Source organism: Rutidosis leptorrhynchoides, chromosome 7 (genome assembly GCF_046630445.1).
Source record: "Rutidosis leptorrhynchoides isolate AG116_Rl617_1_P2 chromosome 7, CSIRO_AGI_Rlap_v1, whole genome shotgun sequence".
Classification (NCBI taxonomy): domain Eukaryota; kingdom Viridiplantae; phylum Streptophyta; class Magnoliopsida; order Asterales; family Asteraceae; genus Rutidosis; species Rutidosis leptorrhynchoides.
The window spans coordinates 130,761,379-130,786,943 of NC_092339.1; positions in this window are offsets into that span (position 1 = coordinate 130,761,379).

Sequence of the window (25,565 nt, forward strand, 5' to 3'; positions counted from 1 at the left end):
TAAAGGAGGGGTTTAAGGATCTTAGAACGTGGCTCTCCGGTCCGGCTACCGTGAATAACCCTGGCCGACATGATGATGTCGGCGGGGTGGCCAAGTGATTAAGTCCACCTTCGATGACGTCCGTCGATCAGAAGGCCCCAAGCAAGGTTGTAGGTACCAGTTAATAGAGAACTCACCTGTTAACCTTTAGAAGATGATAGAAGATGTAAGTTACGTGGGATGTGTGGTAGAAGATGGCTACGTAACGTGGTATGTTGCTAACGACGATTAGGGTTTGTATTTATAGGCAAACCCTAATTCTAGAACCGTCACAGGATAGTGATAATCGTTTCCATAACCGTCTCCCCCGAATCACGGATATAATTATGGAAAAGATATTTGCTTGTTAGCTAAGCAAGCTCCGTAAAGGACCAGATACGGATCCGCATTGCCGCATGACGCATGAGAGCACCCCGCATGCGCACCATAGCGCATGCCCGTGTGTATGTTACATGCGCATGCGGGCTGCGGTATCATTAGACATCATTACGAATCAATAACCCGTATATTGTATCAACGAGTTATGAAGAATTAACTCATTCCCTTTGAAGAAATTATATGTATATTTTATATATTTTGAAATAAAAATAAATCTTTCCGTGCTAAGCTATTGTGTGTGAATCTTAACTACACGGTTAATTCATGTTACAAATATGCAATAATGTACGTCCTTCGACCGCAACTTAACCAGCGTTAACTACAATCTCTGTCGCAATTCAACAAATTCCAATTCATAATAAATCAAGTATATATTTGATTTTACACTTTCATCATCGATGTACCCGAAACTTTTCAGATAACATCATTCGTACTTTGCGAAATTCACAAGAATTCCACGAACCGAACATCATACATCAATAAATAACGAAGTATTGATTCATAATTTCAATGTCATTAAAGAAATACTGCGTAAAAGTTATGTACTTTTTAAAGCCTTTAGGGATTATTCAATTCTAGTTTCAACCGTAAATCAAATGAGTTTAATTTAACATTAACTCATTAAATCTATGTTACATCTGAAGAAAATATACATATATATATTTTCATAAAGACTGTAATAAAATTCTTTTGTACAAAATATTAATTGTGAAATTTTTTTTAACGGGTAGGTAATACCCGAGAGATATATAAATTCACAATTAATATATTACATTCTTCAAATCTGATTCAGCAAATCATCCATTATACTCCATACTTTCACAACAATATACATTCTTTTATAGAAATCAAAACAACCATACTCATTCAAAATTTAATTACATATTCTGATTTTGAAATCTCAAAATTCAACTTGAGATATGACCAAAATCATCACTCTTAGATCCTTACATCTTTCACAAGCTATATTTTGACTTCAAAACTGTGTTAGAACATCAAATGTATGTTAACGATTACAATCTGTGTTCAAACCCTTTGAAAATTTCTGAAGACACTTCGAATGATGAGCAATCGAGATGATGATCCAACCACATGTTACCCACAGTTATGCACCTAGAAAACTCTCGAAACCTAAGTAAAAGTTTAACACATATCTGTGTTAGATCCTTTGACATTTATTAGCAAAAATAACTTTGCGATTCCTTTTCAAAGTAGCAAATTTTTTCACAGCTCCAGCAAGTCAACTTCGATTTTCCATCCGGAGTAGCCTTATTATAACCCTGATATATAGGATTACCCTTTTGTTACCGGAGAACCTTTTATATTCCACGACATTATCAGCAGATGTACCAGCAACTTCGTTACCCTTTGGCGTAAGTCTCTCCGAAAAATCATTATATGTACTCATTGAAACCCCATCATCTACTCATCTGCATCCTGTAACAATAATTGCCATACTAAATCATTAATCATCAATCTCGAATCTCGCAGCGTTTTCACTTCAACAGTTATATATATACATATAATGTCTATCTCCTAAACTTACACACTTCGAATGTGAAGTTTCTGAAAAACACCATAAACTGCGGACTAGTTCTTGAAATTTTGAAAAATGCTGATGAAGCAGCAAAAACTGTAAATGATCTTAACAGTCAAAAGTTTGAGAATAAAGAATAGTATGTTGGCAAAGCTCAGAAAAAGAGAAGGTTTAGAACTGAAAAACGAATTGAGCAAACCATGAAGGAGGCTGTGGACAAATCACAAAGACTAAACCTGCCTTCAAAGAATCCAAATGATTCAGTGTCTGCTGAAATTATTATCGAATACCTTGCTCCTGACTCTAAACCTTTACGAAAAAATCTTCATCATCATCCATCGATGTTAGAAATTCTAAGATATCATCATATCTTTCATTATAAATATCTTCGATGTTTCTGAAGATATCTTCATAACTATTGTTATCCGAAATCATTTACCTCTTCGCACTATCTGTGTTACATCATAAAAGAAACTATTTTAGTTTCTAAATTCTGAAACCTTCGAGTTTAAAATATGAATGTTTTTGAAGTAGTATTGGGAACTGAAGCATGAGTTAGTATAATATAATGACACTTGATCAACGTGATTATATTACAGTAAGTCATGCTGAGTTTCTAATGGAACATGACGATTCACAGACCATACCGTCATCATGTGCCATATTACACGACTCTTGTATTCTATTTAATCTCTAAAAATATCAAAAAAAAAATATATTTTCTTGATGATTCAGTCTTTTCCGGATATTCTGGTAATTTGACAAATCAAATCGTTCTACTACCTTTCCTTTCTACTTTGTATATTATGACAATTCGAAACTCCATACCTACGAATTCTGGACCGTTACTTACGAAAAGAAAAACAAAAGCATGAAGCTCTGAAATAGAAAGGGGAGTATAAATCGCAGCAAACAGAAAAGATCATTAACCGTAGATGTCAATAATTATGAAAAGACAAATACAAGGAAGGATTATGAAAACCACTACCCCAAGAGCGAAGTAGAAGTAAACATACTCCTCCGGTGGGAGTTGGAATAGAAGGATGATTATTGAGATAGTCAGAATAAGATCAATGATCAGAACTGGATGGAGCATATTGACGAATACTTTAAAGTATGAATTAAGAGAGAAAAAATAGAAGTATGAGCTGTGAAAATAAGGAAACGGAGAGGGTGGATTTATAGTAAAATATCAGATAGAGCAATCGAGACAGATCATCGCGTTTAACAAAAGAGGATTCTAATTTCCTTAATTACCGAAGAACCAAATCTTATTACGAAGATTTCCTCAAAAATCCCTCGAATTCCGGAAATCAACCGTGACTACGTCACCGGTTAAAACGAACCTGCATTTACTTATTTCACTCTTTTGTGATAGCTTCACTCGTACTCTTCACAAAAATCAAATTGTTTTATCTATATTACTTGATGATGATGATAAAACTCTAATTTCCAACTAGTATGCGTCATGAAAACATACTTATTGTCAGCCATGACCATCCCATTCAAATTTCGAGACGAAATTTCTTTAACGGGTAGGTACTGTGACAACCCGGAAATTTCCGATCAAATTTAAACTTAATCTTTATATATTTCCTACGCGATAAGCAAAGTTTGTAAAGTTGAATCTCAAAAATTTTGTAACTACATTCATGTAATCAATTACCCTTTGACCGTGCTCGACGATTCACGAACATTTATGTGCATAGATATGCATATATAATATATGATTATATTAATTGAAAACGTTAACAAAATATTATATGTATAATACTTTACATGAACGTATTTGTTTCAATATAAGTTTATTATAATTATCGACGAGATTAAAAGATAATATCAAATGATTGAATTATCAGATACATTGTGATATGATTATGGGTCTCTGTTGTGAGGTCCACTGAGAATTAAGAAATCTATTCATTTTAATAATATTTGGAAAATGGTAAAGTGATTTATAAATATGAACAAATTATCAATCATTGAGAACTAGACAAAGGATAGTGGAAGATTGAATCTCATAAAGACTCGATTGATCTATTTAGTTTCAAACGTAAAAAAAAACGTTTTCAGTTTAAAAAGAACTTTATTATTAAAACGTATATAACTTTTATAAATATCTAGAACCACTTTTGACAACTCATTACTTAACTAGTATGATAAAGATAACGATATTTATATTTTATTTTATTAAATATATATAACGATTTAAATTAATATTATATATATTTATACGCGTATTATACGTACATAGTTTTATACTTTTACTATACTTAAACTTTACCTTTACTTTATTTTTACTTTACTTTAACTTTAATAATTCATACTTTAATAATTCATACTTTAATAATTCAAAAATCTATTATAAATAGAATTCAATAGGTTTCATTATTTCATAGAAACTTGAAAATAGTTTTCTCTAAACTCTCTCAATCGATTTACATATATATATTTACTCCGTATTATCTCAAGATATTATTAGTATACATAAAATATTACGACGGAGTGCTGTCCGAGTGATTTCGAAGTTGTTTTTTCGAGTGGGATAGGATTAAGGAAATTATGGGTTATAGCTATGGAGGTGATTGAGTATGGTTCATGGGTATGCTCGTGAGGTCAATATAGTGTTTATCATCTCCGTTGCGTTTACATACCTTTCCTGCAATATTGAATCTCAATATTGATATGTGAGTACTCATAATTTAATTTTTACATACTAATAGTGTATCCCTGACTAGTGCTCGAGTATATAGGATTATGCATGCTTGTACTTTTGATATTGCCATTAGATAGGTTATGTTGATTCCTAAATTAGTTACATATACGATTGAGATAAGGTATAAGATATGCATGTTGTTGGAAAGCTAGCGAAAAATAGTTGAATTTTGGTTTAAGAATCACTTGAATCCAAGTAACGGTTAGAAAGTTATGAAATAAACAAATTGCATAATTAATTTCGTAATTAAAATTGCTGATGATAATTAGTGAACTAATTTTTTGGGTTATAAAAAGTGGTTATTCGGATTCTACTCGTCGAGTAGATGAATTTTCATATAAAGCACGTCTCATTTCATTGAACGATTGTCAAGTTATGGACAAAAGAAGTTTTGCAAATTTTGATGAAATGTCGAAACGGGAACTGAAATTCTCGCTGATCTGCGTTGTTTCATATATAAAAAAATACCACTGAATTCTTTGCTGTAAGGTCTAACAAAAGACTCTGGCCGTTTGTCAATTCGAGTCTCGACGATTTTTCAAAAAATCATCAAAGTTGACGGTTTGGTCACATTTTAAAATTCTAAAAAGAGCTGAAACTTTTTTATTTAAAAATGTCAGTTTTGTATCAGTTGTCATGGTCGGCGTGATATGTGTTTACTCTTACCAAAAATCATGTTATATCTTTGTGGTAACAAGAATTTTCAGGCTTTGACCGTTTGTCAATACGAGTTTTGAGGAATTTTCTAAAAATCTCCAAAGTAGGCTACTCGGTCACTTTTGTAAATTTATTAAAGCTGAAAAATTAACTTTGAAACGCCGAAAACGCGTTGGCAACTACGAGTTGTCTAGGTTTAGTTTACTTCTGTAATATTTATGCTTAATCTTTTTGGTAATGTGTAACTTTTATCTTTGGCCGTTTATCAATCGGAGTTCCGATAATTTTTCTAAAAATAGCTGAAGTGGCCCGTTTAGTCATGTTTGACCGAAAATCATTTTTGTATAAGTTATTATATATTTGCATGCGACCTCATTTTTACTTTGACCTTTGACTTTTGACTTTAACCTTTGACTTTTGACTTTGAACTTTGACTTTTCCTGTTAACTTTTCGGTTAACTTTTTGTGTTGATTTTCTCTAAAAAAAAAAAAAAAATCTAAAATACTATTTTATGATTATGAAACCATTTATGTTACGTTGTTTCACACGTCACCTTTTACTAGAATCTTAATTGAGCATGAGTAATATAACATGTTACTATACTGTAGAGTCAGACTCGAGCTATAGGATAGGATTACACTATGACCTGACCTAAATTGCTATACAAATATTGACCAACATATAAATATATATAATTAATATAGGTTCGTGAATCCGAGACCAACCTTGCACTTGTTCAATGACGTTATATGTATTTTTACTACGAAATACAGTATGGTTAGTTTCATTTGCCTTTTTACCCTTTATATTTTTGGGACTGAGAATACATGCGCTTTTATAAATGTTTGACGAAATAGACACAAGTAATTGAAACTACATTCTATGGTTGAATTATCGAAATCGAATATGCCCCTTTTTATGAAAGTCTGGTAATCTAAGAATTAGGGAACAGACAACCTAATTGACGCGAATCCTAAAGATAGATCTATTGGGCCTAACAAACCCCATCCAAAGTACCGGATGCTTTAGTACTTCGAAATTTATATCATGTCCGAAGGAGGATCCCGGAATGATAGGGGATATTCTTATATGCATATTGTTAATGTTGGTTACCAGGTGTTCACCATATGAATGATTATTTTTGTCTCTATGCATGGGACGTATATTTATGAGAACTGGAAATGAAATTCTTGTGGTCTATTAAAATGATGGAAATAAATGATTATGATAAACTAATGAACTCACCAACCTTTTGGTTGACACTTTAAAGCATGTTTATTCTCAGGTGTTAAAGAAATCTTCCGCTGTGCATTTGCTCATTTTAAAGATATTACTTGGAGTCTTTCATAGCATATTTCGAAGAACGTTGCATTCGAGTCATTGAGTTCATCAAAGATTATTATTAAATCAATTTATAGTTGGATAGTGGATATTATGAAATGGTATGCATGCCTGTCAATTTTCGATGTAAAGAAATATTGTCTTTTAAAAATGAATGCAATGTTTGTAAAATGTATCATATAGAGGTCAAATACCTCGCAATGTAATCAACTATTGTGAATCGTTTATAATGTATATGAACGGGTCCTTTCAATGTTCAACCTTTTTAATTTAATGTCTCGTAGCTAAGTTATTATTATGCTTATTTAATCCGAAGTAATCATGATGTTGGGCTAAAAATATTAAAATTGGGTAATTGGGCTTTGTACTATAATTGGGGTTTGGACAAAAGAACGACACTTGTGGAAATTAGACTATGGGTTATTAATGGGCTTTATATTTGTTTAACTAAATGATAATTTGTTAATTTTAATATAAAGATTTACAATTGGACGTCCCTATAAATAACCATATACACTCGATCGGACACGATGGACGGGGTATTTATATGTACGAATAATTGTTCATTTAACCGGACACGGGAATGGATTAATAGTCACTAGAATTATTAAAACAGGGGTGAAATTATGTACAAGGACACTTGGCATAATTGATAACAAAGTATTAAAACCTTGGGTTACACGCAGTCGATAACCTGGTGTAATTATTAAACGAAGTATTAAAATCTTGTTACAGTTTAAGTCCCCAATTAGTTGGAATATTTAACTTCGGGTATAAGGATAATTTGACGAGGATACTCGCACTTTATTTTTATGACTGATGGACTGTTATGGACAAAAACCAGACGGACATATTAAATAATCCAGGACAAAGGACAATTAACCCATGGGCATAAAACTAAAATCAACACGTCAAACATCATGATTACGGAAGTTTAAATAAGCATAATTCTTTTATTTCATATTTAATTTCCTTTATTTTATATTTAATTGCACTTCTAATTATTGCACTTTAATTTATTGTTATTGTATTTAATTGCACTTTTAATTATCGTACTTTTTAATTATTGTATTTTATTTCATCGCACTTTTATTTATCGCAATTTCATTATTGTTATTTACTTTACGCTTTAAATTAAGTTATATTTATTTTTATTATTTTACATTAGGTTTTAACTGCGACTAAAGTTTTAAAATCGATAAACCGGTCATTAAACGGTAAAAACCCCCTTTATAATAATAATATTACTTATATATATATTTGTATTTTTATAAAATAAAACTAATATAGCGTTAAGCTTTGATTAAAAGATTCCCTGTGGAACGAACCTGACTTACTAAAAACTACACTACTGTACGATTAGGTACACTGCCTATAAGTGTTGTAGCAAGGTTTATGTATATCCATTCTATAAATAAATAAATATCTTGTATAAAATTGTATCGTATTTAATAGTTTTTCCTGTAAAAATATAAGCTATTTTATATACACCTCGCATAAGCTATTTATTTATTTATAGAATGGATATACTTAAACCTTGCTAAAACACTTATAGGCAGTGTACCTAATCGTACAGTAGTGTAGTTTTTAGTAAGTCAGGTTCGTTCCACAGGGAATCTTTTAATCAAAGCTTAACGCTATATTAGTTTTATTTTATAAAAATACAAATATATATAAGTAATATTATTATTATAAAGGGGGTTTTTACCGTTTAATGACCGGTTTGTCGATTTTAAAACTTTAGTCGCAGTTAAAACCTAATGTAAAATAATAAAAATAAATATAACTTAATTTAAAGCGTAAAGTAAATAACAATAATGAAATTGCGATAAATAAAAGTGCTGTAACATCCCAAATATTTAAGGTATTATTTTATGTAAATTTTTATTGCCAAGAAATTATATGGTAAAAGTCATTTTATGTTAATGGATGAAAGTTAAGTTTATTGGTTAAGTTAGGAAGGACTAAGGGTGAAAAGTTAAGATTAAGGACTTCCCTAACTAGAGTTGTGGTGGGGAGGGTAGAAAGTGTCAATAGGCCAAAGTTATTTTAAAAAAAAAAGAATCAAAATGCTGGAATTTGTTATGAGTGCAAGAAAAATTACAGAAAACCTTCCTGGAGCCTTGAGAGTGTCGACTTTTGCAAGAGGGAAGAGGAGGATTCCTCAATTGTTGAAATTTAACCCATGCAAGCTTGAATTAGTGAAATCTAACACACCTTAATCACTCTAGCAAGCTTTAATCTTCCAATTTCACTCTCTTTGTGCACAATTAGGGTTCTTAAACTCTAAAAGACAAGGTATGGATTTTGTGTCTAATTATTGCTTGCATTGTATGTTAATGATGAGATTATGCTTAAGAAAGTTGCTATTTGTTGAGTTGTGCACAATTGTTTGAGTTAGAATGGATTTGTTGATGATTTTGGAAGTAATTACATGTATGAACTTGCATTATAGATGTATGGCATGATTATGGTGAGAATGATGATGTTCTAGTTAGATTTCTAGTCATGCACACCAAGTGTTTGTTAAAATGTCTCAAAGAGATGATTATGTGTTCTAGCTAGAAATTGTGATGAAGGATGTTCATGTATGAACTATGGTTATTGTTGTAGGTTATAGAAATTGATAATTTGACAAGTTAATGGTGTTAGTAATGAAATTGAATTACTATGCACATTTGATGTTTAATGAAAGGATTAAAGGAAAAGTTGCATGATAAAGCTAAAAATGATGAGTTAGTAATGTACATGATTAAAAGGTGATGTTTGATTGGTAACATGCTTGTTTTAGAAAAGACGAGTTCAAGGTTAGAAAGTATGTGTGTATGTATGTATGTTGTGATTAGGGGGTTAACTGTATGAGTAAGTATAAATGATGTAATGATCCAAGAAAGTTATGATTTTGATTTAGTTATGTGATTAATGAGATTAGCTAATATATAGGTGCTAATCAAGGAAAAGAGGTCACAAGTGATCAAGGAAATCCATTTAAACAAGGTGAGTTTATAGGGGGTAATATGGGCGGGTCAAGAGTGGCTTAGTGTTCTCGGATTGCATCCGTGCAACAGAGTAACGACTAAGTGCACTAGTTATGTAGCTTAGATAGAACTATTGGGTTAGCTCAATAGTTGTATCTATGGTTGATGTTTAGCTTAGGCAAGGTTATCACATTGCTAGTAATCTTGCCTATGGTTCGTGTTAGCTTAGACACTTTGGGTGTCTACGTATGAGATGATGATAGCTTAGGCATATTTAGTATGTCTATGGTTAGCTTAGACATGATTACTAGGTTCGGCCTAGTAAGTCATGTCTATGGTATGAATGATCGGATCCGAAAGTATGCAAGCCACCTAAGGGTTGAAGGATAAGTGTTTCGATTATGCCCAAATGATTTATGTTTATGTTTTATGTTTATTGCTTTCCTATAACTCACTAAGTGTAAAAGCTTACCCCCATGATGTTTTATGTTTTAGGTGCTAAGGTTCATCGTGAAGGTAAGGAGCCCGTGTGAAGTGCTAGAGGAGCATTGGCATTAGCGTAAGTGGTATTGCAAGTCCCTTTTGTAATCACGCTCTATGGTTACCGCTTATCAAACGCCATGTATTTGAAGTGTCATGTTTGTCATTATTGAATTTGGGACCAAATGATGGTTTTGTTTCATGAAAACACGTTTGATGTCTAAATATTGTTATAAGATGGTATACGATGTTAGAAACTGATTTCAGATGTTTGGGTATGAATAATGTTGTTTTATATGTGTTTGAGAATGATGGAATGTGCAAAAGTTGGTTTATATACAATGTTGCAGGTCAGGCACCCGGAACAGGGTTATGTCGCGCCGCGGCAAAGGGGTCCGCGCCGCGGCAATGCACTGAAGTTCAAAACAGAACCAGGGATAAGGAGTCTAAAATTTTATGTGTTGTGTCGCGCCGCGACAAGGCTTGCCGCGCCGCGGCATAAGCCTTGTCCGGCCAGTGACTTGAATTTAAAAAAAAAAAAAAAAAAAAAAAAAAAATTTACTCGATTCAAGGCGTTAAAAGTTGGTATCAGAGCTGTGGTTTAAGGGACTTGGATAATCCACGATAGGGATTATCTAGGCTTAAACCATTGTTGTGAAAGGATAAGCGGTTTAGGACTTGCATAAGTGTTATAGTCGTATAGTTGTGCCATGCTCCATAGGGTAGAGTCATCGACTAGACCCGTAGTATAATGATTGGTTTATGAAAGGAGTTTGATACTCGTTAGCCATGATGTTATAGTGGACTTAATGTGTAATGAATGGTGTAATAACAACAGGCCATTGTTATTACTTCATTTTAGTACACATGAACGCCTACTATAGTTATGGTGGAACGAGTTAGGAATTCTTTCGAATGGTTTGATTTTGTTGAATAATGGTGTTACCGGTATTTGAACTAATGGGTTAATTGTGATTTTCAGTATGGCTATTGTATCACCAAACCGAGGTCAAGATGAGGATGATGAGTACGTCCGCACCCCATCCACGGAGTCTATAGAAGACTCTCACAACGAATCGGAAGAAGTTAACATGCCAAATGACATTTCGGGGCAAATAGGGCAAGCCTTGATACGTTATACTCCAACTTTGTTAGAGAAGATTAAGACGTTGATCAATGATCAATTAGATGAGAAGTTAAAGACTTTTGTTGCTAATAACCCTACCTTAAGAGGTGAAGGGGGAAGTGGAGTAAGGCAAGAAGAGGTAGAAGCCCCTAAGAGAAAGGATGACCGTTTTGAATATAAGAACTTCGCAAATTGCCATCCTCCCGAGTTTCATGGTAAGGTTGACCCTATTGTTAGTCAAAGATGGATTGATGAGATTGAAGAAACTTTCATGTTGTGTGAATGCCCCGAACATTTGAAGGTAATTTATGCGGCTCATCAAATGAAGGGTAGTGGTTACGAGTGGTGGAATTTCATAGTTAAATCTCATGGGCGAGACGTGGCTACAAGTTTCTCATGGGACAAGTTCCGTGAAATGTTTATGACTCAATTTGCTCCACCCGCCGAGGTTAGTAGGTTGAAATCCGAGTTTATGAATATAGAGCATGGAAGTAAGTCGGTGACCGAGTTTAATGCCGAGTTTAATGACAAGTCTCGTTTTTGTCCGGACTTTGTGTCAAGTCCCAAGTTGATGATGGATCATTATCATGAAAAGTTGAATCCCGAAATAAGTGAGTTTATCGATAAGAGTACTTATAAGACTTTAGCCGAGATGATGAATCGAGCACTTGTTAGAGAACACGAACTTAGGAAGAAGGCGGCGTTTAAGCGAAAGTTAGATCAAGACTCTAAGGCAATGCAAAATGTTAGTCCGAAAAAGGGTAAGTTTGGTTCCGAATCCCCGCACAAGTCAAAAGGGGGTTTTGTGTCGGGTAAAAGCGGTGGGAAAGAAGCCAAGTTGTGTACTAGGTGTGGTAAGAATCATACGGGTGAATGTAAAGCGGGTACTACCGATTGTTACTCTTGCGGTAAGCCGGGACATAGGGCCGCCGAATGTCCTAAGAAAGGTAAGCAATGTTATTATTGTTTTGAGAAGGGTCATTTTCAAGCCGAATGTCCGGAATACAAGAAGGATTTGGCTAGTGGTAATGTTAAGAAGGAGGTTAAGACGGAACCGAAGACTAGTGATAGCCGACCAAGGGCCCGAGCTCATCAGATTACCGCACTCGAAGCGAAGGAGTCCCAAAATGTGGTGTCAGGTACCTTTATTGTAAACTCTTTACCTGCGCATGTTTTGTTTGATTCCGGTGCTACGCGGTCGTTTGTATCATATTCTTTTTGTAAGCATTTTAATATGACCCCAAGTATGTTAGAACACCCATTAGAGGTTGAAATAGCGGATAATAAGACTGTGATGGTGTATAGTATCATTAAGGGGTGTGAAATTATTTTGGATGATGAAAAGTTTGTCATTGATTTAATACCCATGCATATGGGGGAATTTCAAGTAATAGTGGGCATGGATTGGCTAGACGACAATGAAGGAATAATTTTGTGTCGTAAGAAAATTGTGTTAGTTCAATCACCTAGTGGGAAGGTTATATGGATTTATGGGGAAAGAGCTAGGCGTGCTATTCCTATATGCACGTATGCTAAGGCTAAAAGGTTTTTGTCTCACGGGTGTTGTGCGTTTTTGGCACATGTTGTGGATAATTCGAAAAAGATTGTTGATTTAGATGATGTACCGATAGTTAACGAGTTTCCGGATGTGTTTCCAAGTGAATTGCCCGGTGTACCTCCCGAGCGTGAGGTAGAGTTTAGAATAGATTTGATACCCGGGGCCACGCCAATTGCCAAAGCTCCATATCGATTAGCCCCATCGGAAATGAGAGAAATGATGACTCAATTGCAAGATTTGATAGATAAAGGTTTTATACGTCCTAGTAGCTCACCTTGGGGAGCTCCGGTTTTATTTGTGAAAAAGAAGGATGGAACTATGAGAATGTGTATTGATTATCGAGAATTGAATAAAGTCACGATTAAGAATAAGTATCTGTTGCCAAGGATAGACGACTTGTTTGATCAATTACAAGGTGCAAGTTTCTTTTCAAAGATAGATTTAAGGTCGGGTTACCATCAATTGAAAGTGAGGGAAGAAGACGTCCCTAAAACGGCTTTTCGAACGAGGTATGGTCATTATGAGTTTGTGGTTATGCCGTTTGGGTTAACGAATGCACCGGCCGCATTTATGGATTTGATGAATAGAGTTTGTCGACCGATGCTTGATAGGTTCGTAATTGTATTTATTGATGATATTTTGGTATATTCTAGGAGTGAAGAGGAACATGCGGTACATCTAAGACAAGTATTAGAGACTTTAAGAAGAGAAAGATTGTTTGCTAAGTTCTCTAAGTGTGAGTTTTGGCTTCGTGAAGTTCAATTTTTGGGTCATGTCATTAACAAGAAGGGTATTTGTGTTGATCCGGTTAAAATAGAGGCAATTATGAGATGGGAACCACCTACGAATCCTACCGAGGTTAAGAGTTTTCTAGGCTTAGCGGGGTATTATCGACGGTTTATACAAGATTTCTCAAGAATAGCCACCCCACTCACTAAGTTGACTCGGAAAAGTGTGCCATGGAAATGGGAAGAAAAGCAGGAACAAGCGTTTCAACTCCTTAAGGAGAAGCTTGTTCAAGCTCCTATATTGGTTTTACCGGAAGGAAATGAGAACATGACGGTTTATTGTGATGCTTCTAAGAAAGGCTTAGGGTGTGTATTGATGCAAAATGGAAAGGTCATAGCATACGCTTCCCGACAATTGAAGGAACACGAGAAACGTTATCCCACACATGATCTAGAATTGACGGCCGTAGTTTTTGCTTTAAAGATTTGGCGTCATTATCTTTATGGTGTTAAGTTTTCCATTTATACCGATCATAAGAACTTAAAGTATTTGTTTGATCAAAGGGATTTGAATGATAGGCAAAGGAGGGGTCTTGATTTAGTGAAAGATTATGATTGTGAGATCTTATATCACCCCGGAAAAGCGAACGTGGTGGCGGATGCTCTTAGTAGGAAGTCGAGTCATCAACCGATTAAGATAACAAGTTTGGCTATGGTAATAGCACCTCAAATATTTGATGATATTCGTGATGCACAAGGTGAAGCATTATCGCCCGAGAACGTGAGAAAGGAAAGGATCAAGGGGCAAGTTAATGATTTTATAGTGGATTCTCGTGGTTTAAGGCTTAGATATGGGAGAATTTGGGTACCTTTGCAAAGTGGTGTTAGAAGTGAGCTCCTTGACTTAGCTCACAAGTCTAAGTATTCGATTCACCCCGGTGCTACGAAGATGTATAGAGATTTAAGGAAAGACTATTGGTGGCCGGGAATGAAAAGGGATATAGTTAAGTATGTGCACAAGTGTCTTACTTGTCTTCAAGTGAAGGCCGATCATCAAATGCCTTACGGTAAGATGCAACCTTTAGAGGTACCGGTTTGGAAATGGGAGCATATTACGATGGATTTGGTGACTAAGTTACCTAAGACCCCTAGACAACACGATGCGATTTGGGTTATTGTTGATAGATTGACTAAGAGTGCATTGTTTTTGGCAATAAGAGAAGCTTCGTCCTCGGAAGCAATGTCTAAGTTATATATGAAAGAAGTTGTTGCAAGGCATGGAGTGCCGGTCTCCATAGTTTCGGATCGAGACACTCGATTCACATCTCGATATTGGAGGAAATTTCAAGAGGAAATGGGTACTAAGTTACACATAAGTACCGCGTTTCACCCGCAAACGGATGGTCAAAGTGAAAGGACTATACAAACTCTTGAAGATATGTTAAGAGCATGTATCATCGATTTTGGTGGGAGTTGGGATACTCATTTACCTTTAGTTGAATTTTCATATAACAATAGTTATCACTCTACGATTGGAATGGCACCATATGAGATGTTGTATGGAAGGAGGTGTAGAACCCCGATTTGTTGGGGCGAGGTAGGTCAACGAGAATTGGGAAGCACGGAAATAGTGCAACAAACCACCGAGATGATTGATCAAATTCGTGAAAGAATGAAGGCGGCACAAGATCGACAAAAGTCATATGTTGATAAGAGGAGAAAGCCGATAGAATTTCAAGTAGGTGATAAAGTGATGCTAAAAGTTTCTCCATGGAAAGGCATTATCCGTTTTAGAAAGAGGGGAAAATTGGGTCCAAGGTTCGTGGGACCATTTGAGATAGTGGCGAAAGTTGGGAAGGTAGCCTACCGTTTGGCTTTACCCGATGAATTGAGTAATATACATGACACGTTTCACGTGTCGCAATTGAGAAAGTGTTTGGCGGATGATTCAACCTATGTTCCTTTGAATGAAATTGAGGTCGATAATAAGTTAAGATATGCGGAGAAGCCGATAAAGATTTTGGATCAAAAGGTTAAGCACTTGAGAAATAAATCGGTTATATTGTTGAAGGTATTATGGCAATTTAGAAAAGGTTCCGAATGTACATGGGAACCCGAAGAATGGCTCTTGAAGTATTATCCGTCGTTGCATCAAGAATGGTTCGCGAGGACGCGAACGATCCAAGAGGGGGAGAGTTGTAACATCCCAAATATTTAAGGTATTATTTTATGTAAATTTTTATTGCCAAGAAATTATATGGTAAAAGTCATTTTATGTTAATGGATGAAAGTTAAGTTTATTGGTTAAGTTAGGAAGGACTAAGGGTGAAAAGTTAAGATTAAGGACTTCCCTAACTAGAGTTGTGGTGGGGAGGGTAGAAAGTGTCAATAGGCCAAAGTTATTTTAAAAAAAAAAAGAATCAAAATGCTGGAATTTGTTATGAGTGCAAGAAAAATTACAGAAAACCTTCCTGGAGCCTTGAGAGTGTCGACTTTTGCAAGAGGGAAGAGGAGGATTCCTCAATTGTTGAAATTTAACCCATGCAAGCTTGAATTAGTGAAATCTAACACACCTTAATCACTCTAGCAAGCTTTAATCTTCCAATTTCACTCTCTTTGTGCACAATTAGGGTTCTTAAACTCTAAAAGACAAGGTATGGATTTTGTGTCTAATTATTGCTTGCATTGTATGTTAATGATGAGATTATGCTTAAGAAAGTTGCTATTTGTTGAGTTGTGCACAATTGTTTGAGTTAGAATGGATTTGTTGATGATTTTGGAAGTAATTACATGTATGAACTTGCATTATAGATGTATGGCATGATTATGGTGAGAATGATGATGTTCTAGTTAGATTTCTAGTCATGCACACCAAGTGTTTGTTAAAATGTCTCAAAGAGATGATTATGTGTTCTAGCTAGAAATTGTAATGAAGGATGTTCATGTATGAACTATGGTTATTGTTGTAGGTTATAGAAATTGATAATTTGACAAGTTAATGGTGTTAGTAATGAAATTGAATTACTATGCACATTTGATGTTTAATGAAAGGATTAAAGGAAAAGTTGCATGATAAAGCTAAAAATGATGAGTTAGTAATGTACATGATTAAAAGGTGATGTTTGATTGGTAACATGCTTGTTTTAGAAAAGACGAGTTCAAGGTTAGAAAGTATGTGTGTATGTATGTATGTTGTGATTAGGGGGTTAAGTGTATGAGTAAGTATAAATGATGTAATGATCCAAGAAAGTTATGATTTTGATTTAGTTATGTGATTAATGAGATTAGCTAATATATAGGTGCTAATCAAGGAAAAGAGGTCACAAGTGATCAAGGAAATCCATTTAAACAAGGTGAGTTTATAGGGGGTAATATGGGCGGGTCAAGAGTGGCTTAGTGTTCTCGGATTGCATCCGTGCAAGAGAGTAACGACTAAGTGCACTAGTTATGTAGCTTAGATAGAACTATTGGGTTAGCTCAATAGTTGTATCTATGGTTGATGTTTAGCTTAGGCAAGGTTATCACATTGCTAGTAATCTTGCCTATGGTTCGTGTTAGCTTAGACACTTTGGGTGTCTACGTATGAGATGATGATAGCTTAGGCATATTTAGTATGTCTATGGTTAGCTTAGACATGATTACTAGGTTCGGCCTAGTAAGTCATGTCTATGGTATGAATGATCGGATCCGAAAGTATGCAAGCCACCTAAGGGTTGAAGGATAAGTGTTTCGATTATGCCCAAATGATTTATGTTTATGTTTTATGTTTATTGCTTTCCTATAACTCACTAAGTGTAAAAGCTTACCCCCATGATGTTTTATGTTTTAGGTGCTAAGGTTCATCGTGAAGGTAAGGAGCCCGTGTGAAGTGCTAGAGGAGCATTGGCATTAGCGTAAGTGGTATTGCAAGTCCCTTTTGTAATCACGCTCTATGGTTACCGCTTATCAAACGCCATGTATTTGAAGTGTCATGTTTGTCATTATTGAATTTGGGACCAAATGATGGTTTTGTTTCATGAAAACACGTTTGATGTCTAAATATTGTTATAAGATGGTATACGATGTTAGAAACTGATTTCAGATGTTTGGGTATGAATAATGTTGTTTTATATGTGTTTGAGAATGATGGAATGTGCAAAAGTTGGTTTATATACAATGTTGCAGGTCAGGCACCCGGAACAGGGTTATGTCGCGCCGCGGCAAAGGGGTCCGCGCCGCGGCAATGCACTGAAGTTCAAAACAGAACCAGGGATAAGGAGTCTAAAATTTTATGTGTTGTGTCGCGCCGCGACAAGGCTTGCCGCGCCGCGGCATAAGCCTTGTCCGGCCAGTGACTTGAATTTAAAAAAAAAAAAAAAAAAAAAAAAAATTTTACTCGATTCAAGGCGTTAAAAGTGCGATGAAATAAAATACACTAATTAAAAAGTACGATAATTAAAAGTGCAATTAAATACAATAACAATAAATGAAAGTGCGATAATTAGAAGTGCAATTAAATATAAAATAAAGGAAATTAAATATGAAATAAAAGAATTATGCTTATTTAAACTTCCGTAATCATGATGTTTGACGTGTTGATTTTAGTTTTATGCCCATGGGTTAATTGTCCTTTGCCCTGGATTATTTAATATGTCCGTCTGGTTTTTGTCCATAACAGTCCATCAGTCATAAATATAAAGTGCGAGTATCCTCGTCAAATTATCCTTATACCCGAAGTTAAATATTCCAACTAATTGGGGACTTAAACTGTAACAAGATTTTAATACTTTGTTTAATAATTACACCAGGTTATCGACTGCGTGTAACCCAAGGTTTTAATACTTTGTTATCAATTATGCCAAGTGTCCTTGTACATAATTTCACCCATGTTTTAATAATTCTAGTGACTATTAATCCATTCCCGTGTCCGGTTAAATGAATAATTATTCGTACATATAAATACCCCGCCCATCGTGTCCGATCGAGTGTATATGGTTATTTATAGGGACATCCAATTGTAAATCTTTATATTAAAATTAACAAATTATCATTTAGTTAAACAAATATAAAGCCCATTAATAGCCCATAGTCTAATTTCCACAAGTGTCGTTCTTTTGTCCAAACCCCAATTATAGTACAAAGCCCAATTACCCAATTTTAATATTTTTAGCCCAACATCATGATTACTTCGGATTAAATAAGCATAATAATAACTTAGCTACGAGATATTAAATTAAAAAGGTTGAACATAACTTACAATAATTAAAAATAGCGTAGCGTTACACGGACAGAATTTCGACTTACACCCTTACAACATTCGCTAACATACCCTTATTATTAGAATTAAAATTAAAATTAAAATTAAAATTATAATACATATATATATATATATATATATATATATATATATATATATATATATATATATATATATATATATATATATATATATATATATATATATATATATATATATATATATATATATATATGTTTACGAGATAGAGAGAAAGATATATGATATATGGTACACCAGAGCTCGTGTTTTATAGGCCTTGTGAGCTGGAAAAGAGCCTCATGCGATCGCATGAACTTTGCCCTTCAAAGCCATGCGATCGCATGGCCAGCTGGGGAGAGCCACATTTGGTTGTTTTCTTCTGCCGACGGTTTTTAAATATAATATAATATATATATATATTAATTTTAAGAATTAATTATATATTATATTATATTCATGTGCATAGTTGACTTGTAATTTTTAGTCCGTTGCGTCGAGCGTTGAGAGTTGACTCTGGTCCTGGTTCCGAATTTTCGAACGTCCTTGCGAATAATTTAATATCTTGTACTTTGCGTGTTAAATCTTGTACTCTTGTAATTTTGAGACGTTTCTTATCAATAATTGGAACCTCTTTGATTGTATTTTGTAATTTTGAGCTTTTTGGTCGTTTGCGTCTTCAATTTGTCGAATCTGTCTTTTGTCTTCACCTTTTATTATTTAAACGAATATCACTTGTAAATAGAACAGTTGCAACTAAAAGCTTGTCTTTCTTGAGGGATAATGCTATGAAATATATGTTCGTTTTTAGCATTATCAAATATTCCCACACTTGAGCGTTGCTTGTCCTCAAGCAATATCGTCTTGAAATACTAGAATCACTTCTTTATTCTTCACACTTTGTACATCAGTGATTTCTTTACGGCGGTATAAATAATGGTAGTAACGATGTGGTTTACAGTCCCATATGACTATAAAAATTTAGATCCTTTAAGAAATTGGATCTTTATGAAAACATTTGATCTTTTTGAAAATTCAATCTAGCTTTTACCCTAGATAAGTTTTCTGGAATAACCCTTCACCGGTGTTTGCAAATTCTTTTTGTGGGTTTGGTGGGTTTCATATTTAAAAATTTTAGCTCAAAACTTACTGTTTTTTGTCACCCACTTGCTATCCTTGTATTGGGAAAGCAACACGTCCAGTATACTTGCTCCGAATATTACCTTTCGGTAAAATACCGTCCGGTTGTAAAGGAAAGCGTTGAACAAGCAACTGTTAAGGCAATGTCCCCTGACATGCTTTTAATTATGGTCTATAACGTGTCTGACGCAATTACTACCCTTGGTAGGAGCAATAGTAAAGCTCACCCTTATAATTTTTTGGTCTGGCACAAGGTCCTGTCTTTGACCATGCTATGCAACCACCGTTCTTACGGTTGACACCCAATTTGGTTCAGGTGACCTAATGAATTCCAGGTGAATTCCTAGGATTTTACGTTCAATGGTAATGAACGCATTGAAAAATGGGTTTTCATAAAACAAATCGGTTTTAATTTTGATCAAAATATTTTCTCGTTCAAGCTCGAGTTTAGATATCATCGAATTCCATGAGTTTGTAATTCTCAATCTTTAAAGTCAATCTCAAGGATTGAGTAATATCAGGCTTAAAAGCTGATTTTTAATCTTTAAGGAGATTATCCTTTCTGGGGGTCTGATTCATTAGTCTTATCAAGCTAATTTGCACGGCGCCCTCCCCATTTTACTAGACAGATCCTCTCATGGTTAGGATAAGTCTGACCACATGGCGACCCTGTTTGATGCTGAGGTCCATGGATTTCCTGCTGATTTTAGAGATGACTTTTCTAGATTTTTCGTCAACGTACAGCTGGTCTGGACGACAACTTCATGACCTAAATCAAGAAGCGCGTTTCTTTTATGGAAGACTTTACTTCCCTTTAATGATGGAATTGATTCATCGTGTAGATCCATCTTTCTTTCAAATATATTACAGTAAATCGGGTAAAACTGTTTAGTTTAGTCCAAAGCAAAAGTATCTTCAATTATTTGTTACAGAAATATGTGACATATGTTTAAGATAACTTGGTAATTTTTCCCACACTTGGCTTTTATTTTCCTTTTTATTGTCCTCTATTCCATTTTAAATGAATTTTAACATTTTGATTTGTTTCTCAATTTATGTCCTTTCCGAGGTAACAATAATTTCGGTGTTAACACCTAGTTTTATCGTTCATAAATATGTATAAACATGATTTTGAGTTCATTTAATTGAAAATTTTGAAAATTTTTACTAGAATTGGGTAGTCAGTATATAAGACTAGAGCTGTTCTTTATTATCAGAGAGCACTAGATTCTAATACAACTACTACGTTACTAGTATTTTTAATGGTAACCAAGTGTTTAAAGTAAAAAATTTAAAAATCCGAAAGAATTTAACCCCTTCCCACACTTAAGATCTTGCAATGCCGTCATTTGCAAGAAATCAGTAACAATTTAAATTATTGAGGGTGATTAGCGTAGAAAAATGATTAAATTTTACCAAAGTTTCCAAACATATTGGCGTTTGTTTGTTGAATGATAAATGGTGCACATCATTTGTTCATTCCTTCTTGTTGTTACATCACATTTGTTTTTCGTTTTGTCGTCAAAACTAGCTTTTGTTGAACTTAATGCCAGTCTTTGAAAATGCGATGTTTTACCCTGTTTTGTACAATCGACAATATACATACATACAAATATAAACATGCATGTCAATTTGAAATGGGACTTAATATCCCACTTTCAAATCCTAAATGTAAAATATTAGTACACAATAATAATAAAAATGATAAAAATTACACAAATATATCTAATAACATAAGTTTAAACATGAATAATTAAAAAGATAAAAACATAAAAATCATAAAAATAACCAAATGGAACTAAATCAGTCTGGATATGGGTTCCAGTTCATCTCGTCAGGTGGGTTCCATTGTTGGTTATAGGTGTTCTGATAGGCTTGGTTATAGTCATACCGGTTAAAGGGTGGTCGGATCTCGGGGCTGTTTGGCGGAAAATAAGCAGGTCGAGTAGGTACATAGTTATTTGGTACCTGATATGATAGCTGGCTCAAGATTTGGTGCTGATGAACTAACCAGCTATCGTGTTGGCGTCGCCTATTATCCTCGTATACTCGCTCGGAGTTCCACTGCTCATACATACTATGTCTGGCCGCGTTCGTCATTGATTCCTCATCTATGCGAACGTGGACATCAAGAATAGCATCTCGAAAGACATCCCTAATGTCTTCCGCTTCCTCCATTTCCTCGTCTGAGCCCCTTTCTACCTGTGGATGAGGTCCCTCATAGGGTACTGCCTGGTTACGTCTACTTTTCAATACCTTAGCACCCACATAAACTTTCAATCCTAAGGGCTCAACCTGTTCTCTACAAAGCTGTAATGGACCCCCTTGGTTCCTATCAACACCTAAATACTCTCCAATGAGAGTAACAAAAATACCTCCTCCTATTATACTCCCGTCCTGCATTCCCTCTACCATTTTAGATAAATAAAAAGCAACACAGTAAGGGATATTGACAAAGTTTCTAGGATCCCGAATACACTTTATGTAGAATAAATCATGTAAGGTAATTTTTTCTTTATTGTGACCTCTCTGTGTAATCGAGTTAGCCAAAAATCTATGAATAATACGAAGCTCGGCTCTGTCAATATGTGTATAGGAGTGTCCTCCTGCTCATGTAAAAATATCAAAATGTGACATACGCCTCCAAATGGTGTCAGCGTCAAAGTTGCTATCTACCCTTTCACCATAATGAATCAAGTTTGTATAATCGGGTAGTAGCAACTCACCAGGAGTATATATCTGTAAAGCCCTGGCCATGTCCAGCATGGACATTCTGTACATCCTACCACCATGGATAAGCCTAAGAAATCTTCTATCATCTATTCTAACTATATTTGTATCAAGTGATACAGTACTCATCAACTCAACACACCATTCCTTATATACAGGTCTACGAATGGTGAAAAGACGTTCCCAATCTGTAAAAGAAGAACTGCCATACCTTTGAACTAAAAGCTGTCTAACACGGTCAGCTAGATGGACCGTTTCCAAAGGAACCCAATCGATTACCCTTGGCACCTCTACATTTTTTGTTACCAATTTGAATTTGTTCCTTTGATATGTCTCGTAATCTCTCCATCTCCTATCAAATCTCAGATTAGGATGCAGAGTGTGCTCAGGAATCGTTGGGAATTCTACTGGCGGCCTCATTGGGAATACTATGAATTCATCAACAAACTGTACCGGATCATAATAAGGTATGTGCTGATCAGGCTGTTGTTGTGGTTCTTGTTGTGGTTCTTGTTCGTGTTGCATTTCTGGTTCTGGTTCTGGTGCTGGTGCTGGTGCTGGTCGTCTAGATGATGATGCTCCTGAACCTCCCGTATCGGCTTTCTGCAAAACACATTAAACACAAAATTTGTGCATCCAAATATGCATTAGTGTTAGCAAAATAACAACTTAAAACAATCACTATAACATGTTAAATCAAAATTAAACTTATACACATTTTCACAATTTTTCACAATTCTACACTTTTCAAATAAGCACATATGAAAATGTATACAAAGTTCATAAGCATTTAACTCAAATAACATGTCAAAATAGTCATTACTAATAATTAAACAAGTCTCAAATGGCAATTACATCAAATTAATTAAGTTCATGAATTTTGGACTTAAAAAGTCCACTTTAATCTCCAAAAATCATATTTAGGATCAATGCTTGGATCATTTAACTACCTAAACATGTTACACTACTCAATTTAGTAATAATTCATGACAAAAATCGGCCATAATCTGTTTATATCAAAAAGTCCCAAATTGCTCAAGAACACAAACCCTAGATTTCTAAAAATTTTGAAGTTTTTGGCTTCAAATCATGTTAAATAGCATCAATCTAGGTTATACATGCATCAAATACTAATAATTTAACACTAATTACACTAGAAATTAACAAAATTGCATTAGGTAAAATATTGGTAATTATCACAAAAACTAGCAAATTTATGATTTTAGGGGTGTAATTTTTACCATTTTGCTGAAGAATGAGAATCTAGGCATGATTAGAGCAAGAAAAATGACAAATTACGGTGGATTTTGGTGAATTTTGATGAAGATTTGAGAGTATTTTCGTGTATGTTGTGTGTGTTTTGTGAAAAGAGAAGAGCAGCTCGCTGGCTGTTATCATTCTGACCTGTATTTGGTCCCCATGCGATCGCATGGGTTCCAAGTGCAAACCCCATGCGATCGCATGGGGTGCCGGCTACAGTACTTTCAGCTTTTTTTTTTTTATATGTAAAACCTTATACTTTATAAAACATATAATTAATAAAATTTTAAAAATTTTGTTTTCCATTAGGAGCGAGGACGTTTCGGATCGTTGTCCTAGTCTGTCCCTCGACAAAATTTTAAAATTTGTCAAATCAAAGCGCGGTTTTAAAAGTAAAGATTTTTGGGTTTTTTAATGTTTTTGGCATACTTTAATTCAATAAGATTAAAAATAATGATAATAAAAGTTCTCGTCCTTTCCTCGGGTAAAGCAATTTCGGTTCAAAGACCTAGTCTTCAACTTACGACGAATTTTAAAAATCATATTTTTAACTTAGCGAAATAAAGTAAATTTTTGTTTTTAAATTCACACCAAACTTAAATTAAAAATGCATAAAATTAAAAATTCACACCAAACTTAAATTAAAAATGCATAAAATTAAAAATTCATATTAAAAATTCACACCAAACTTAAATTATATTTTTGTTTTTATACATTCAAACTTATATTAAAAATATTAATTTTTCAAATATTTACAATTTTAAAGAAGTTTACAGTATTAATTTAATATTTATATATTAATTTTAAAAACATGGTAAAAATTAAATTAAAAATCTTTTTGGCTTTTATCCCACTTTAATCAATCAAATATTATCAAAAACATACGCCCCTCTTTTCGGTAAAGTAATTTCGGTTCCATGACCTAATTTAACTCATGACGAATTTTTGAAATATTTTGGGTTGATTGATTAAAGATATTTATACCTTAAGAATAAACGTTAAATTTCGCAGTGATGTAATAAATTTTTTTATGATATTAACAATTTCGGTCGCAAGACCTAATTTCATCGAATACCAATTTAATACTTTATAGCGAACAAATTAGCGTTTATTATCAAAAGGTTAAAAATAAAAATAAAAATAAAAAATAAAAACTGTACAGACTTACCTGTGAAATATATTTCTTAGTGATATGCTCTAGCTCACTCATAAGATAGTCGGACTAATTGATTTTCCATGGCTACATAGGTGTAACCTCGAGCATTTAATGTTTTTTCTTCTAAACATATGAACGGTCCATCTCTGCATAAAGTAACAAATTCGGTGTTTGAATAGGTTTGATTATTTGAACATTTACCTTCGTGTGACCATTTTCCGCATTTGTGACATTTTTCAAGGTGTAGTGCTCTTCTTTTCGCTGCGGATTTTGATTTTCCTTTACTAAATTGCAACTTATTATCTTCGCATCTGGATTCTTTTCTTACTCCGTCCAATTTACCTCTGATTAATGATACTATTTCACTCGAAAGTGTGTCATTATTACGTTTAGTGATCAAAGCGTGTAGCATTAGACCATGGTTTAGTTCACAGGAAGTCTTCATTTCATAAAAACCTAAAAAAAAATAAAAATTCAGAATGGGGG